We start from the raw sequence: 16449 nt of genomic DNA on the forward strand, positions 1-16449 counted from the left end.
AGGCCACTTGCATCCGAAGCTTCTTGGCTTCTTTTTTATCATCTGGGAGCACGCCATCATACAAGTATGTAACAATATGGTTGTTCCAGTTCCAAGTTAGATTTATAGTCCTTACCTCTATTGATCAATCGATGAGTGGAGGAGGGTGACCATGTTTCCTACTCCGGTTATGCTTTTAGTGGCTACCCTAATTTGGCGAGGCCGTCTGCTTCGATGTTTTATGCTCGATGGATCTGGTCGAGCTGGCATTCATCAAATTTAGGCAGTAGTTTGCAGATCTTGGGGGTAGTACCTCAAAGGACCGGATTGGGGAAATAGAGATTGGGGATTCCCCCTTATTCCCGCTAGTTTCTGATTCGATGATACGTGACACTCAGGATATGGAGACTTGTTAGGGGGAAGGATCCCACAAAGAGGAAGCTTTTTTTGTGGTTATTTGCTGAGGTAGAAGATGTCACCGGTCTGGGTGACTTGGATGCTCTGAAGAAAAGCTCGGGCGAGGCTTCCTTGAATCTTAAACTGACCAATCGGTTTTCAAACCTTCTAGTGACGATCCTGGGTGCAAGCGAACAATCATTATCACGGTCCCAAAGAAAGCCCAGGTTCTTGCTACCCTTGTAAGGGTAGCCAACTACCTCCGGTGTTTGGTCATAGAAGAAGACCGAGCCCAAATGGACGTGGTGGGAGCGCCTTGTCTTTTCAACGAAGCCCAACAGGCTCTAAATCGAGTAATCCCTATTTTCTCTGTCAATTTTCATACTTGAATTTTTCCCTTTATATTACTTTCCCTTTTATGTTTGGAGGCGTCGATGCTTATCATGAAGCTTTCCTCTAATTTCGAGGGGAGCCGAGTAATCATGAGGACGAGGTCCAAGGGCTTACCAAGGAGAAAGATGCATTCAAGCTTCTCAGTGAGCAAAGAGAAAAGGGAAGCTGAAGGCCTTCGTGCTGAGCTAGTAATGGATCAAAAAGAACACGCCGAACTGTCCGAGCAAGTAAGAAGAATCTTTGAAGTTAGAGACGATGACTCGATCATGGTGATTGATGGTCCAAATCTGCAGGTCCAGCAAAAGCTTGATATGATCGTGCAGCTCCGTGAGTAAGTAGAAGCTGTAAAGATTGAGGCCGAAAAATAGAAAAAGAACATGGATCGCTTGACCTCAGAAAAGGAGAGTGCCCGGGCCCTGCTGGCCTTGGTTGAAATCCAGCTTTGAAGTATGAAAAAAAGACCTTGTCATAAGCCAAGAAAATCGAGGAGCTCCAGTTCGAGTTGGGTTTAGCAGATTCTGTTCGGGTGAAACTGGTCACGGAGCTTGAAGCGGCCAAATCGGAAGTCAAGAAAACCAAAGCTGATGTTGATGCTATGGTGGTTATCTACTGGGCTCAGGTCCGAGCAAAGGAAGTTGTCGAGGTCGCTCAGATTTGAGCAGAGAGGATCACCGAGCACGCTAAGCTTCAATCTCGGAGGGTAACCCTCGAAGAAATACACACTCAGGGTTTCGAACTTTCAATCGAGATCGAGAACGCCAAGAATCTTGAAGCTGAAGCTGAGAAATTAGCTTATCCCGATGATGAAGAATCTGAAATATTGAGTGGATCCGAAAGTACAGAAGACCTCGAGGACGGGGATGTCGCTCCTGGAGATGACCAGGACACTTAGGCTCTTAGTTTCTCTCTTTGTCGAGGTTATTTTGGCCTTTTGTAAAGAACATCCATTGGGTCGTGTTGCCATTGTAAAAAAAAGGTCTTAATGAAGATATAAACTTTTTCCCTATAAATCCGTTGTCTTTTTTTTATTATTTCATGTAAGGGTCAAAATGCCTTAGCATATGATCATGAAGTTGTGTTCGAGGGTCCAAGGTTTGGGGAAGGTAAGGGCCGATAATAAGCCTCGCCTTCGACCTTTTCTGATCGATGGACCCCAAATGATAACTCGAACTTGAGTTTATGTAGCTTTTAAGCTTAATGATCAAGTGAGGACATGCTCGAACTCGGAATTAGGAAGCCCTTAGGCTTTCTAGTCAAGTGAGAAGGTTCTCTCGAACTTGAAGTGAAAGTAGCCCTTAGGCCTTTGTAAATTTTGTAATTGGCTGATCTGGCCTTTGTAAAACGATCGTTTAATCATATATATATATATATATATATATATATATATATATATATATATATATATATATATAAGGCTTTTCTACCCTTTTTGGCTTTCAAAGTTTTCCCTTTGTTTATTGTTCATGTTCACAAAGGTTATAATGCCTTAGCATAAATAAGGAATTATTCGAGAGTTCGAACAATTTTTTACTCTTTAAAGTTTTCGAGGCTTGATATTATCGAAGCATTTTATGATTTCGCCGGGGTTATCCCTTTTAACCGGTTTATGAAAGAATTCAAAGGCCTATTTTGTTACGGAATTCGGACGTCTCCAAGCCATGTTAGTTTGGGCGTAGCCTCTTTAGTTCGGGATTTCCCCTTGGGCTTATTTTTTTGTTTTACTTCGAGCTTTCCCGAAGTATCAGTCCCCTAGTGGAGTGGCTGTGGCCTATAAAAATCGAGAGTTTCCTAAAAGGTCTTATGATATCGAAGTTTTAATAATTCGATCTCATTTATTTTTCGGACGGCAGCCCCCCTCCCCCCAAGCGTGGGGGTAATTATCCGAACTCTGGTTATGATTGGCCCTTAAGCTTGTTTACATAATAGATCGAGAGTATGAAATTATGAAGTAGAAGAACTTTTCTAAGGCATGAGATATTAGCAAGGAAAAATACTTCTCTTTATAGTTGATTATACATGCGTACATGTTCTGTGCAAGGGCTCGAGCAAACTACGCGGGAACAGTTCGTTTGACCGTTTGGACCTTACAAATTTTCCTATCTAGACCCTAATGCCATGAAGTAATTTCCTCGCAACAAAATTGACATCAGAGGGTAATGCCCCCAGTATTCGAGGTTGATTGTAAAGAAGCCTTAGATGTTGTTGAATTGTTCTAAGTTAGCACGATCAATGGTTGACTCAGTAAAAACCTCACCGAAAAACCCATTTTGGACAAAACCGGTGTAAAGGAAAAAGAGTGCAACACGTGCTTTCAGACCTAAAGACTTCGTGTCGAGGAGTCCATAGCGGTTTCTGACCGAACGCATGCAAAAGTTAGTTTAATATACAAATGAAAATGGAAGGGACCGTACCTTAGCAATAGTATCATTTTAAGTGCGATACGTTCCAATTGCTTGGCAATTGTTCTCCGTTCATCGTTGCAAGCTTGTAGGATCCTTTTCCTGTGATTTCGAGAATTTGGTACGGTCTTTCCCAGTTCAAACCTAGTTTCCCTTCATTCGGATTTCAGATGTTTAGGGTGACTTTTCTAAGCACCAAGTCCCTGATGTTAAAATGTCAAAGATTGGCTCTTCGATTGTAGTACCTTTCGACCCATTATTTTTGGGCAGCTAATCGGACGAGGGATCCTTCGCGTCTTTCGTCCAACAATTCTAAGCTCGTATTCATAGCCTCATTATTTGACTCATCTATTACATATCAAAATCTAATACTAGTTCTCCGACTTCGACCGGGATCAGAGCTTCGGTGCCATAAACTAACGAGAAAGGTGTTGCTCCGGTACTGGATTTTGATGTTGTGTGGTATGCCCATAGAACTTCGGGCAGTATCTCTCTCCACTTCCCTTTGGCGTTGGCCAATCTCTTCTTAAGGTTCTGAATGATAGTTTTGTTGGTCGATTCAGCTTGTCCGTTCCCGCTGGGATGATAAGGTGTCGATAGGATTCTTTTGATCTTGTGATCCTCGAGAAATTTAGTCATTTTGCTGTCGACAAATTTCTTTCCGTTATCACATAGGATCTCGGAGGGCATCCCGAATCGGCATATGATGTGGTCCCAAATGAAGTCTATGACTTCTTTTTCTCTGACTTTCTCGAAGGCATGTGCTTCAACCCACTTAGAAAAATAATCAGTCATAAATAAAAATAAGCTGAGCTTTACTTGGGGCTGTTGGAAGAGGGCCGATGATATTCATTCCCCATTTCATGAACGGCCCTGGGGATAAGACTGAATGGAGCTGCTCTCTGGGTTGATGAATTATCGGAGCATGTATTTGACATTTATCATATTTTTGTACAAACTCCTTTGCATCTATTTTCATATCAATCCAGTAATAGCCGGCTCTAATTACCTTTCAAACCAAGTGATTCGGAACCTGAGTGGTTTCCACAAGTGCCTTCATGAAATTCCCGTAGGACGTAGTCAGTACCTCCCGATCCCAAACATATTGCCATTGGTCCATCGAACATCCTTCTAAACAGCGTTCCTGTTATGCCCCGCATTATTACGTCGATATTTTGTCCCACAATATTACATTATGATGATGTTACGCATCACAATATTAAATTACTATGATGTTGCACCCTGTAGTATGTATGTTGAATTTATTGTAAGGTAATTGATATCAGTCCAAGGAAAAGATTATTTGGAGATTATAAGGATTATGCTATTTTATAAGTGATGAGTAAATTCATGAAGGTGAGAGGAGAAGCAAGTCAAAGAAAATGAATTTTCGTCCAAGTTTGGCACTTTGGGATAAAATACGGTCCGAGCTATAATACCCGATATTTATGGACTAGTACCATACAAGATACCACATGACCATGATAGTGAGGTGTATAAGATGTGTTAAAGGTGAGTAATATTTTAAGTAATTTAAAATAATTCTTAATTATGCAGGTAATTAGTTAATTACCAGGTAGCGGGATATTACCTAATTAATTAATTGATTATTGGATAAAGTTTAAATCCCCACCCACCCCACCCCCACCTGACAGCAAGGTCTTGTCCATATTGATGGCTCTTACAATTAAATTGAAAGGTGGCAAATCTCTTATAACATTCAGCCAAATGGTTTTGCACAGCACACCACTTTAGTCCTTTGGATTGTGCTTGCATTTCATGGAGATCCCATCAGATTATTGCATTCACCTCTTGATAGGTTATGCCTTCAAAATGTGGCTATATTGGATTCTTTTTGTTAATCAATGGATATCATGTAAGAATTCAAGAAAATTCTAGGATTCTAGCAATAAAATTACTTAAGCATCTTAGCAACGTGACTCTAAAGAAGCTTAGTATAATCTTTCTCGAGAAAATGATTTTTCTCTACTTCGATCTGCTGTTACGCATTGTCGCAATCAACGGTATTAAAGGGATTGTCAAGAGAATCAATTCAGGTATGTTAAGGCTATCCCTTCTTTCTTTTCGGCATGATCCATACGACACGAACGAAACGAACAAATGCACAACTTCCATAAATGACTCTATTCATACAAATACTAGGGGTGTCTATATTCTTGATTTACCATGTGAATTATTATTATATCTTCTGTTCATGGGTCTCAGAAAAATACGTATTTGATAAAGTTTATCCGACAAGCATATTATTTTTATGACATTCCGAGAAATTTTATTAACGTATTTCTTATGCATTTAATGCATTTATACATATACATTAACCCATGACCAGATGACATTATATACATGTATATATATATATATATATATATATATATATATATATATATATATATATATATATATATGTATATGGGATATGGGAAAAGGTTACGACGTTATATACGCATCACCACCTGATTAGCTGGTATACGTTGATGATTTGCCCATAGTGGCAGAGATGATATGATGGAATGACCTCAGAGGCTTGATGATGTTATGAACACATATACCCATGCATGGTATGACATTTATACACATATGCATGACATTATAAAAATGAAATAATTCACAGAGCTATGCAAACGTACATGTCGAGTCTTTTACTCCATGTTTCTCTCATGTTTATTATTTACTGATCTTCATTCCTTACATACTCGGTACATTATTTGTACTAACATCCTTTTTTCCTGGGGACGTTGCGTTTCATACCCGCAGGTCCTGATAGACAGGTCGAGAGCCCTCCAAGTAGCCTATCAGCTCGGCGGAAGATGTTGGTGCGCTCCATTTGCTTCGGAGTTGCTTGTTTGGTTAGTATGATTTAGATGTGTATTATTTGGTATGGCAGGAATCTGTCCCGACCTTTATGAAAATTATGTATTCTTAGAGACTTGTAGACAGATGTCATGTATGTAAAAGATTGTATGGCCTTGTCGGCATATGTTTAGTGTACGAGTGGTTATTTTTGGCCTTATAGGCCCGTATGTCTTATGTATAAGTTGGTATCACATGTTGTATTCTATTTATCTTACAGCAGCCTTCCGGCTCAGTTATCTATGCTAGTATGACATGAAAAGATATGTTATGTTGGTACTCGGTTAAGTAAGGTACCGGGTGCCCGTCGCGGTCCATCGGTTTGGGTTGTGACAAAAGTGGTATCAGAGTAGTTCTGTCATAGGGAGTCTACAAGTTATGTCTAGTAGAGTCTTGTTTATGGGTGTGTCATGTACCACACTTATAAGTAGGAGGCTACAAGGAATTTAGGACTGTTACTCTTTCTTCTTACTCTAGATCGTGTGGTAGAGCTCACTTATAAGAATTCAAATTCCGAACTTCTATTTTATTCGTAATAAGACAATGCCTACATTCAGAAAGACGATCGATAAGAGATATAGTTGTGGAAGTGTTGAGTTAGAGGAACTCAATTTTGCATCTTGCTTATGATGAGTAAATGTGAGGTCTTTAGCAGATCATGCGTGTACTAAAAGGTGTATGATTCTTGATAAGGAGATTTTAGGAAAGAATACTTATCCACTCTTACGGTAAAAAGGAATAACGGAATTAGAAGTTAGACACAAGTTATAGCAAGTAAAAGAAGCAAAGTGAAGAAAGGTACGAGGTACCCAGTTAATAAAGATTATCATTATTTACCATTCAGGAAGGGAGATATAAGCACTTTGAGTTACCTTCAATAGAAATAGATGTATGTACAATTGGCCACACCCATCTCAGTTATGCCCTATGGGAGCTAACATATATGATTTAAGAGAAGGACATGATACTAGGATCCCGCTGGGGTTAGAGTAACCCAAAACAATGGATAGATTGTTTGCATTAGTTGAAAGTTCCGAAGGATATTGCAAATGTGCTAATAAATCTCCTTGTGAGACACCCAGATAGTGCACTCTAAAATAGTACAGCTAGATATGAGTACTACAAAGATAGGAACTGGAAGCCTTGAAGGGATAAATATTACCTTAGTATGGCTCCCGTCCCTGGTAGAGCGAGAATGTTAGGCAACCTGAAGAGCCAGGGGATAAAACAAGAGGAACTAAAAGCAAAAGAATGTCTTGTGGAATTTTCAAAATAAAGTGATAGACATAGATGTTAGTGGAAAGAAGAGGAGAGTTAATGATACATTATGAGTAAGATGTGATACATGGATGACAATGGTAGATAAAAAAGATGACACTATTACAGAGTCTATAGTCAAGTTAAGGAAAAGATGAAAGGTGACAGGCCTTGATATAACAAAAGAGTATGGGCCATAAAGTCATATCCTCATTTCGAGAAATAAGTTTGTGACTCTAACGTGATTACCAATAGGAAAAGTTAGACCCCGGAGTAATAGAAATCAGTATGGATTGGTGAACAAGATAAACTACACATGAATTAGGGACTGAGTGATTTAATAATGGTCGACATCATTAGAATTTTAGATTGCGTTCCGGCGATAATAGAATGGACAATAGAAGAAGACTCATGAGAAATTCAAAGAATGGTCATTCAGGAAGATGCTTCCCTAAAGCAAGCAATGTGAGCAAACTTAAGTTTAAAAGATTGTATGTGTCAGTTACACTAAGTGTCACTCTCGCGAGTAAGAAAATTTGTTATCCTTGGTACAAAAGGATTACCGCAAGGTGAGTAAGGGTCATCGATAAAGTGAAAAGATGCCAAAGATGAAGAGGTAAAACATCTATACAAAGATAATCGAAGTACTCCCCTAAAGGGAGGAATATGGAATGATGTGGCATTAAGTCCGAATTAAGTGGTTGTAGTAACTATAGAATAAAGTAAAGGAAGAATGTGATAAGACTGAGAAAGGGATAAGATTGCACTTATTTAAATCCTACAGATATGCTACGATTCCAGAATATTATGAAAGCACGACGTCAAGAAAAGGAAGTATGGGCTCCTGCCCGAGAAGTTATTGATAGATAAGGAGCCACAGCGAGACATAAGTTAAGACAAAGGAAATAACCTAAGAAAGATTACGCGAAATTTTGATATGAGAGTGGGCCAACAAATAGTTAGTGGTTGATTCAGGAAGAGCCTAGTTATCGCTAGACAAGATGATACAGACAAATCAGCAGATCGTGCGAGATAAACATAGTGAACCCCAACATAGTGAATTTAGTCTCGCAGTCATGATATTGTAATCTTTGAGAAATATTCAGATAGCAGTGGGGTAGTTAAAGGTACCATATGAGTGTTACGAAAATAAAAGAGAGTGTCACTGGGAAGACAGTTAAAATATCAGTGTAGAAGCAACCCTACAAGCACAAGGGCGTGGAGGTAAGTAACTACGGATAATTATAGGCAAGGAAGGACATCAAAAGATCCATCGAGTATGCAATGTAATAAGCTCATAGCTTTACAAGAATCAGAGGATCCTCCCTAAATACTACAATGAAAGACTAGCTGAGGAAGTAAGAAAGAAGGCTTCAACCTAAGCTCAGTGACTAAGCAGGAGATGATCTTACAATAATAGTCTCACAACAATATTATATGCACTACATAAGAAAGTGGCACCTATCATGGCTAATGAATAGGAAGGAAAAAACAAAAGGTGATATTCAAGATTATATGGATTGTATGGAGTTCCAATATGTGTGGGCATTAAGATAAGCCAAGTATTCATGCAACAAGTGGCAGAACGACTAGGAAAAGTGATTGCTTGCATTTAAAGAAAGTTGAGAAGGAATGAAAGGAATTATTCGATCAATGATCGAAATATAATTACATTATGAATGCACCTAAGATTTTGGAGTATTATCCATGCAGCATATGTGTTGACAATTATACAGTCGTAGAAGACTCAGGCATAAGTTAAAGTAAGAATTGAGTCCAGGTCTTAGACAAAAATTAAATTGTTAGAAGATTGTATCATAGATATTCCATAGCATCCATCAAAGACTAAAGTAATAACTAATACCATGAGCCGCAAATCGGGAAATAGCTTAAGCTTATGTAAAGGCTGATCATAAGGAGGAGGAAACTAAAGAGCTACATCAATGAAGTAAATCAGGAATCTGATTATTGGAACTAGAAAATTATAGACCTCGTGATTGAGAACAATGCATGATTACTCTTAGATATCAGAGGTACAAGAGAGATAGTACAATAGACATATTCTATGGCAGCTCTACGATAAAGCCAGTTAGAAGGAGAGCCAGCCTTATCAGAAGTCAGTATGAAGCTCTCATCGGATTGTGTATGCACCAAAGGTGCAAGTGTTATAATAGAGCTTCAAGTTGTAGATGTGAACTATACCTATGTAGAAGGGAGGCCATGAAAGAGATAGAAGATATGATGCGAGATTTTAAGGTAAGTAAGGTAAATGTGAACAACATACGAGATGCTCAAATGCAGAAGGTTATGAATAGTCCATACTTCGGATAGAAGTCTAGAAGCGTTGGAATTCAGTATCCATGAATAATAGCAGCATCGTCAGTGACATATCTTCTAGCCTATGATTTCTAGGTATCGAGAAGCCTAATTAAGAGAGTAAAGAAAAGTTAGAGACAATATGATGTCTCGCTTGATGTTCCAGGATGACATAAGGAAATCTATGATGCAAGAAAGTTGAAGGAAGGTTGCGAGTAATATCAATAGATATATGTAAGTCGCAAGCTAAAGTATGGTAAAGCGACAAGGTTTTAGGAAGAAAAGAGTAAGGATAAGAAAGGGTGAGTGAGAAGGTGATGAGAATGGATAAGTTCTCGAGATTAAGCCCAGGAAAATGAGAGAGCTAACGGTTTCCCTAAGTTATAAAAAGATCAGTATAGCCTGAATGAACCCAAAGGAGTCTAAGACTAGTAGCATTTAGAAGAGATGTAATGCTGCTCGGGTAGTAGAATGAAGGTGTGATTGTGATAAGATAAAGGATGATGTTTGGGCCTTCGATTGAGTAATGACTTGAAGAGGATTTCATGAATTACATGGGATTAAAATACCCATGTAAGGTGAGTCATATTGGGATGCTATAAAGTACGGTTATAAAAGTATAGTATCACCACCCCAGGTGGATCAATCTAATTACTCAAGATATCCCTGTCACGAGCCCTAGCGTTGGTGTTACATAAAAGATCAAGTTATTAGTGGTAGATGATGAATAAACATTAAGGTAGATCAACAATAGATGGATAAAAGTTCAACAATATGAGATGAGATTAGACCATCAGTCTTAAGGTTAAACAACGAGAGTAACCTGGAGTTGGTTGCAGACCTCAGTAATGATAAATCAAAGTAAGAATTATGGTATAGTATGACCTACATAGATGCAGTAAAGTCATATGAAGGGATAACTAGGTCTATGAAATAAGATATAGCAATATTTGCAAGTTCTACAAAGTACCGAGCGAAGAACTTCAGTACACCAATAGATGCCCAGAGAGGCATCCTATTAAGCCTTGTATATGTTTACAAAGTAAGGCCTAGAGATTGGCTAAAAGCTGGAGGAGAAAGGAGAGAAGAGTTGCATAGGCACATTTACAAGGTCAGTATCGTAGAGGCTGCATGATAGAAGGTAGCAACAGTTATGAGATTAGAAGGAATTCGATCACAACTCATGGTGTGGGAAAGAGGCCTAAAGGGGCGAATGCCCTGGCCTTTGGATTTATTCACAAAACAACAACCTAAATGGTAAGGAGAGTATTAAGGTGTTCACAAGAGATATAAGTTATGAAAATGATAAGAGCATCGGCCAATATTCGAGAATGAATGTTCCAAAGGGGGAATAATGTTACGCCCCACAATATTACGTCGATATTTTGTCCCGCAGTATTACATTACGATGATGTTACAATTCGCAGTATTAAATCACTACGATATTGTACCCTATAGTATTGTACGTTGAATTTGTCGTAAGGTAATTGATATCAGTCCATGGAAAAGATTGTTTTAAGATTATAAGGATTATGCTATTTTACAAGTGATGGTTAAATTTGTGAAGGTGAGAGGGGAAGCAAGTTAAAGAAAGTGAATTTTCGTCCAGGTTTGGCACTTTGGGATAAAATACGATCCGAGCTATAATACCCGATATTTATGGACTAGTACCATACAAGGTACCACATGACCATGATAGTGAGGTGTATAAGGTGTGTTAAAAGTGAACAATACTTTAAGTAATTTGAGATAATTCTTAATTATGCAGGTAATTAGTTAATTATCGGGTAGCGGGATATTACCTAATTAATTAATTGATTGTCGGATAAATTTTAAATTCCCACACCAACCCCACGTGGCAGAAAGGTCCTGCTCATATTAATGACTCTTACAATTAAATTGAAAGGTGGCAAATCTTTTATAACATTCAGCCAAGTGGTTTTGCTATACAGCACGTCACTGTAATCCTTTGGATTGTGCTTGCATTTCATGGAGATCCCATCAGATTATTGCATTTGATAGGTTATGCCTTCAAAATGTTTCTATATTGGATTCTTTTTGTTAATCAATGGATATCACGTAAGAATTCGAGAATTCAAGGATTTTAGTAATAAAATTACTTAAGCATCTTAGCAACGTGACTCTAAAGAAGCCCGGTATAATTTTTCTCGAGAATATCATACGGATTTTTCTCTATTTTGATCCGTTGTTATGCATTGTCTTAATCAACGGTGTTAAAGGGATTGTCAAGAGAATCGGTTCAGGTATGTTAAGGCTATCCCTTCTTTCTTTATGGCATGATCCGACACGAACGGAACGAGCAAATGCACAACTTTCATAAATGACTCTATTCATAGAAATACTAGGGGTGTCTATATTCTTGATTCCCCATGTGAATTATTATTATATCTTCTGTTCATGGGTCTTAGAAAAATACGTATTTGATAAAGTTTATCCGACAAGCATATTATTTTTATGACATTTCGAGAAATTTTATTAACGTATTTCTTATGCATTTCATGCATTTATACATGTACATTGACCCACGACCATATGATGTTATATACACATATATATATGTATATGGGATATGAGAAAAGTTTATGGTGTTATATACGCACCATCACCTGATCAGCTGGTATACGTTGATAATTTGTCCACAGTGGCCGAAATGATATGACGGGATGCCCTCAGAAGCTTGATGATGTTATGAACACATATACCCATGCATGGTATGACATTTATATGCATATGCATGACATTATAAAAATGAAATGATTCACGGAGCTATGCAAACGTACATGTCAAGCCTTTTACTCCATGTTTCTCTTATGTCTATTATTTACTGATTTTCATTCCTTACATACTCGGTACATTATTTGTACTTACAACCCTTTTGCCTAGGGACGATACGTTTCATGCCCGCAAGTCTCGATAGACAGGTCGAGAGCCCTCCAAGTAGGCTATCAGCTCAGCGGAAGATGTTGGTGCGCTCCATTTGCTTCGGAATTGCTTGTTTGGTTAGTATGATTTAGATGTGTATTGTTTAGTATGTGGGGACTCTGTCCTGACCTTTATGAAAATTATGTATTCTTAGAGGCTTGTAGATAGATGTCATGTACGTAAAAGATTATATGGAATTGTCGGCCTATGTTTAGTGTATGAGTGGTTATTTTGGCCTTATAGGCCCGTATGTCTTATGTATAAGTTGGTATCACATGTTGTATTCTACTTATCTCATAGCAGCCTTCCAGCTCAGTTATCTATGATAGTATGACATAAAAAGATATGTTATGTTGGTACTCGGTTGAGTAAGGTACTGGGTGCCCGTCACGGCCCATCGGTTTGGGTTGTGACAGTTCCATCTTCGGACAAAGTGAACTGTGCTGCCTTTGTGTGCAGAGCTCTCGACTCCTTTGGGTATGATGGAAGATTTCCATTCTTTATGTACTCTATGTACTTGTTTCTCCATTCCCATGTCAAACTCATGGGTTTTATTTCGGTGTGGCCTTCTTCGATCACCGATCTCATGAGTTGTACGATAGTCCCTGAGTTGAGTTTGTTATCTTCGACCGACGAACCTAGATTAGCAAGAGCGTCAGCTTCGTTGTTCTATTCTCGAGGTACATGTTGCAAGGTCCATTCCTTAAATCGATATAGAGTCATCTGTAGTTTATCCAGGTATCTCTGCATTTGATCCTCTCGAGCTTTAAAAGTCATGTTAACTTGGTTTACCATGAGGAGGGAATCACACTTGGCCTTTATGACCTCCGCTCCCAAACTTTTAGCTAGTTCGATACCTGCAGTCATAGCCTCATATTCGGCCTCATTGTTGGTCAATTTTGTAGTTCTGATAGACTATCTAACTATATTACCCGTGGGAGGTTTTAGCACGATGCCTAGTTCGGACCCCTTCACGTTCAAAGCAAAATCCGTAAAGAGGGTCCAGATCCCCAAAGATGTACTCGATTTCATCAGCAATTCTTTTTCAAACTTGGGTACGAGGGATGGCGTGAAGTCAGCCACGAAGTCTACCAAAATTTGAAACTATATGAAGGTTCGGTATCGATACTCAATATCGTACCCACTGATTTTGATGGCCCATTTGGCCAATCGACCCGAAATCTCAGGTTTGTAAAAAATGTTTCGAAGAGGATAAATTTTCATGACACATATTGGATGACATTGGAAATATAGTTTTAGTTTCCTAGAGGCGCTTATTAAAGCAAACACTAATTTTTCTAAGTGCGGATATCTAGTTTCAGACTCACCTAAGGTCTGACTAACATAATAGACAGGGAATTGTGTACCTTGTTCTTCTCGGACCAGGACTCCACTTACCACTATCTCCGAGATTGCCAAGTATAAGTAAAGTTGTTCGTCCACTTTTGGGGTATGGAGTAGCAGCGAGCTCAATAAGTATCGCTTTAGTTCCCCCAAGGCCTGCTGGCATTCTGGGGTCCATGCAAAGTTGCTCTTCTTCTTCAGTAGTGAGAAAAATCGGTGACTCCTATCTGAGGATCTCGAAATGAATCGCCCTAGGGCGGCTATGCGCCCTGTTAGCCTCTGCATGGACTTTACATTATCTACGATTGTGATGTCCTCGATAGCTTTGATCTTATCGGGGTTGATCTCGATCCCCCGATCGGACACCATGAAGCCGAGAAACTTGCCCGAGTCAACCTTGAACGTGCACTTTTTTGGGTTGAGTGTCATATTGTACTTCCTTAGTATATCGGAAGTCTCCTGCAAATGCTTCAAATGGTCCTCTTCTCGAAGGGACTTAACTAGCATGTCATCAATATAAACCTCCATATATTTCCCTATTTGTTGTTCGAACATTCGATTTACTAGGCATTGATAGGTTGCACCAGCATTTTTTAGTCCGAATGGCATTACATTATAACAGTAGGTGCCATACTTAGTGATAAACGATGTCTTTTCCTGGTCCTCCGAGTTCATCTGTATTTGGTTGTACTCGGAGTAGGCATCGATAAAACTGAGAGTCTCGTGGTCGGCCATGGCATCGATCATACGATCGATGTTAGGCAAAGGAAAAGAATCCTTGGGGCATGCTTTATTTAGGTCTTTATAATCTACGCACATTCTAAGTTTGTTCCCTTCTTAGGGACTACCACTATCTTCGCTAACCATTCGGAATATTTTACTTCCCAAATGGATCCTATTTTGAGAAGTTTGTTTACCCCATCTTTGATGAAATCATGTTTGACCTTGGACTGAGGCCTTCTTTTTTGTTTCATCGGGCGTAACTTCAGGCCCAAACTTAGTTTATGAGCAGTGATCTCCAGTGGGATCCCTGTCATATCGAGATGGGACCAGGCAAAATAATCCATATTAGCTTTAAGAAATTGAATAAGTTTTTTCCTGAGCTCGGAAGTTAACCCCGTGCCTAGGTATACCTTTCAATCAGGCAGATGCTAGATCAATATGATTTGTTCTAGCTCTTCGACCGTTGATTTTGTAGCGTTAGAATTATCCGGGATTATGAATGATCGAGGTATCATACAGTCATCATCCTCGTAAGTTCCATGTTCCTCCGGTTGGGTCGAGGCTGGTGACTGTGGTTGCTATTTGGCCTCTAGTTTTCCCTTCGACTCTGATCCCTTTGCTGATGAAAGTGCCAATACCGATATCACTTTGTCGATTACAAATATTTCCTTGGTGGCAGGTTGTTCCCCGTACACCGTTTTGACTCCTTCCGATGTTGGGAACTTCAAAACTTAATGAAGTGTCGAGGGTACTGCCCTCATGTTATGGATCCAAGGCCTTTCGAGCAGTGCGTTGTACCTCATGTCACCCTCGATCACATGAAACTTTGTTTCTTGGATGGTCCTGGCCACATTTACTGGCAAAATAATTTCACCTTTGGTGGTTTCACTTGCCATGTTGAAACCGTTAAGTACTCGGACTACGGGCAAAATTTGATCTTGTAAGTCGAGATGCTCTACGACCCTTGATCGAATAAGGTTGGCCGAGCTACCTGGATCAATCAAAACACGTTTAACTTGAATTTTACTCATAAGGGCAGATATTACAAGTGCGTCGTTGTGAGGTTGTTCGATCCCTTCTGCATCCTCGTCATTGAAAGACAAGGTCTTTTCTGGTAAGTAGTCTCGACTTCGCTTTTCCCTTGTAATCGTCACCTTGGTGCGCTTAAATACGGGTCCTTGAGGAATATCGACCCTACCAACGATCATGTGAATCACGTGTTGTGGCTCCTCCTGCTCGTTCTATCTGTTTGAATTTCTATTTTTGAAGTGATTGTTGGCCCGATCACTTAAAATTCCCGAAGGTGCCCCTCGTTGAACAGTTGGGCTACTTCCTCCCTTAATTGTCTACAATCTTCTGTTTTATGACCAAAGGTGCCATGATACTTGCATATTTGATTGGAGTTTCTCTGGGCCGGATCGTTCTACAGAGGTCGAGGCCATCTAGTATCCTTGATACGTCCGATGGTTGAAATAATGGCTGATGCATCTACACTGAAGTTATATTCTAACAATTGTGGAGCTTCTTTGGGCCCGGTATCCATGTCAAAACCACTCTTGTTCATGAGTCCCCGTGAATTTTGACTTCAATCATTTCTTTTCTCATTCTGTGCAAAGCTTCGCCTAGGCATGCTGCCTCTACGGTCTCCATTGTACGGTTGATATCAATCTCTATTCGATCTTGGCTCTCGACCGATATCCCTCTTGATTCTATCCACGGGCTTGTTAGGATAAACGGACCCGGAAGGAGTCCCTAGTTGATCATCCTCGACCCTGATCTTTGACTGATATCGATTATGTACGTCGGCCCAAGTGACAGCTGGGTACTC

This window comes from Nicotiana tabacum, chromosome 5 (assembly GCF_000715075.1).
Source record: "Nicotiana tabacum cultivar K326 chromosome 5, ASM71507v2, whole genome shotgun sequence".
In the NCBI taxonomy this organism is placed as follows: domain Eukaryota; kingdom Viridiplantae; phylum Streptophyta; class Magnoliopsida; order Solanales; family Solanaceae; genus Nicotiana; species Nicotiana tabacum.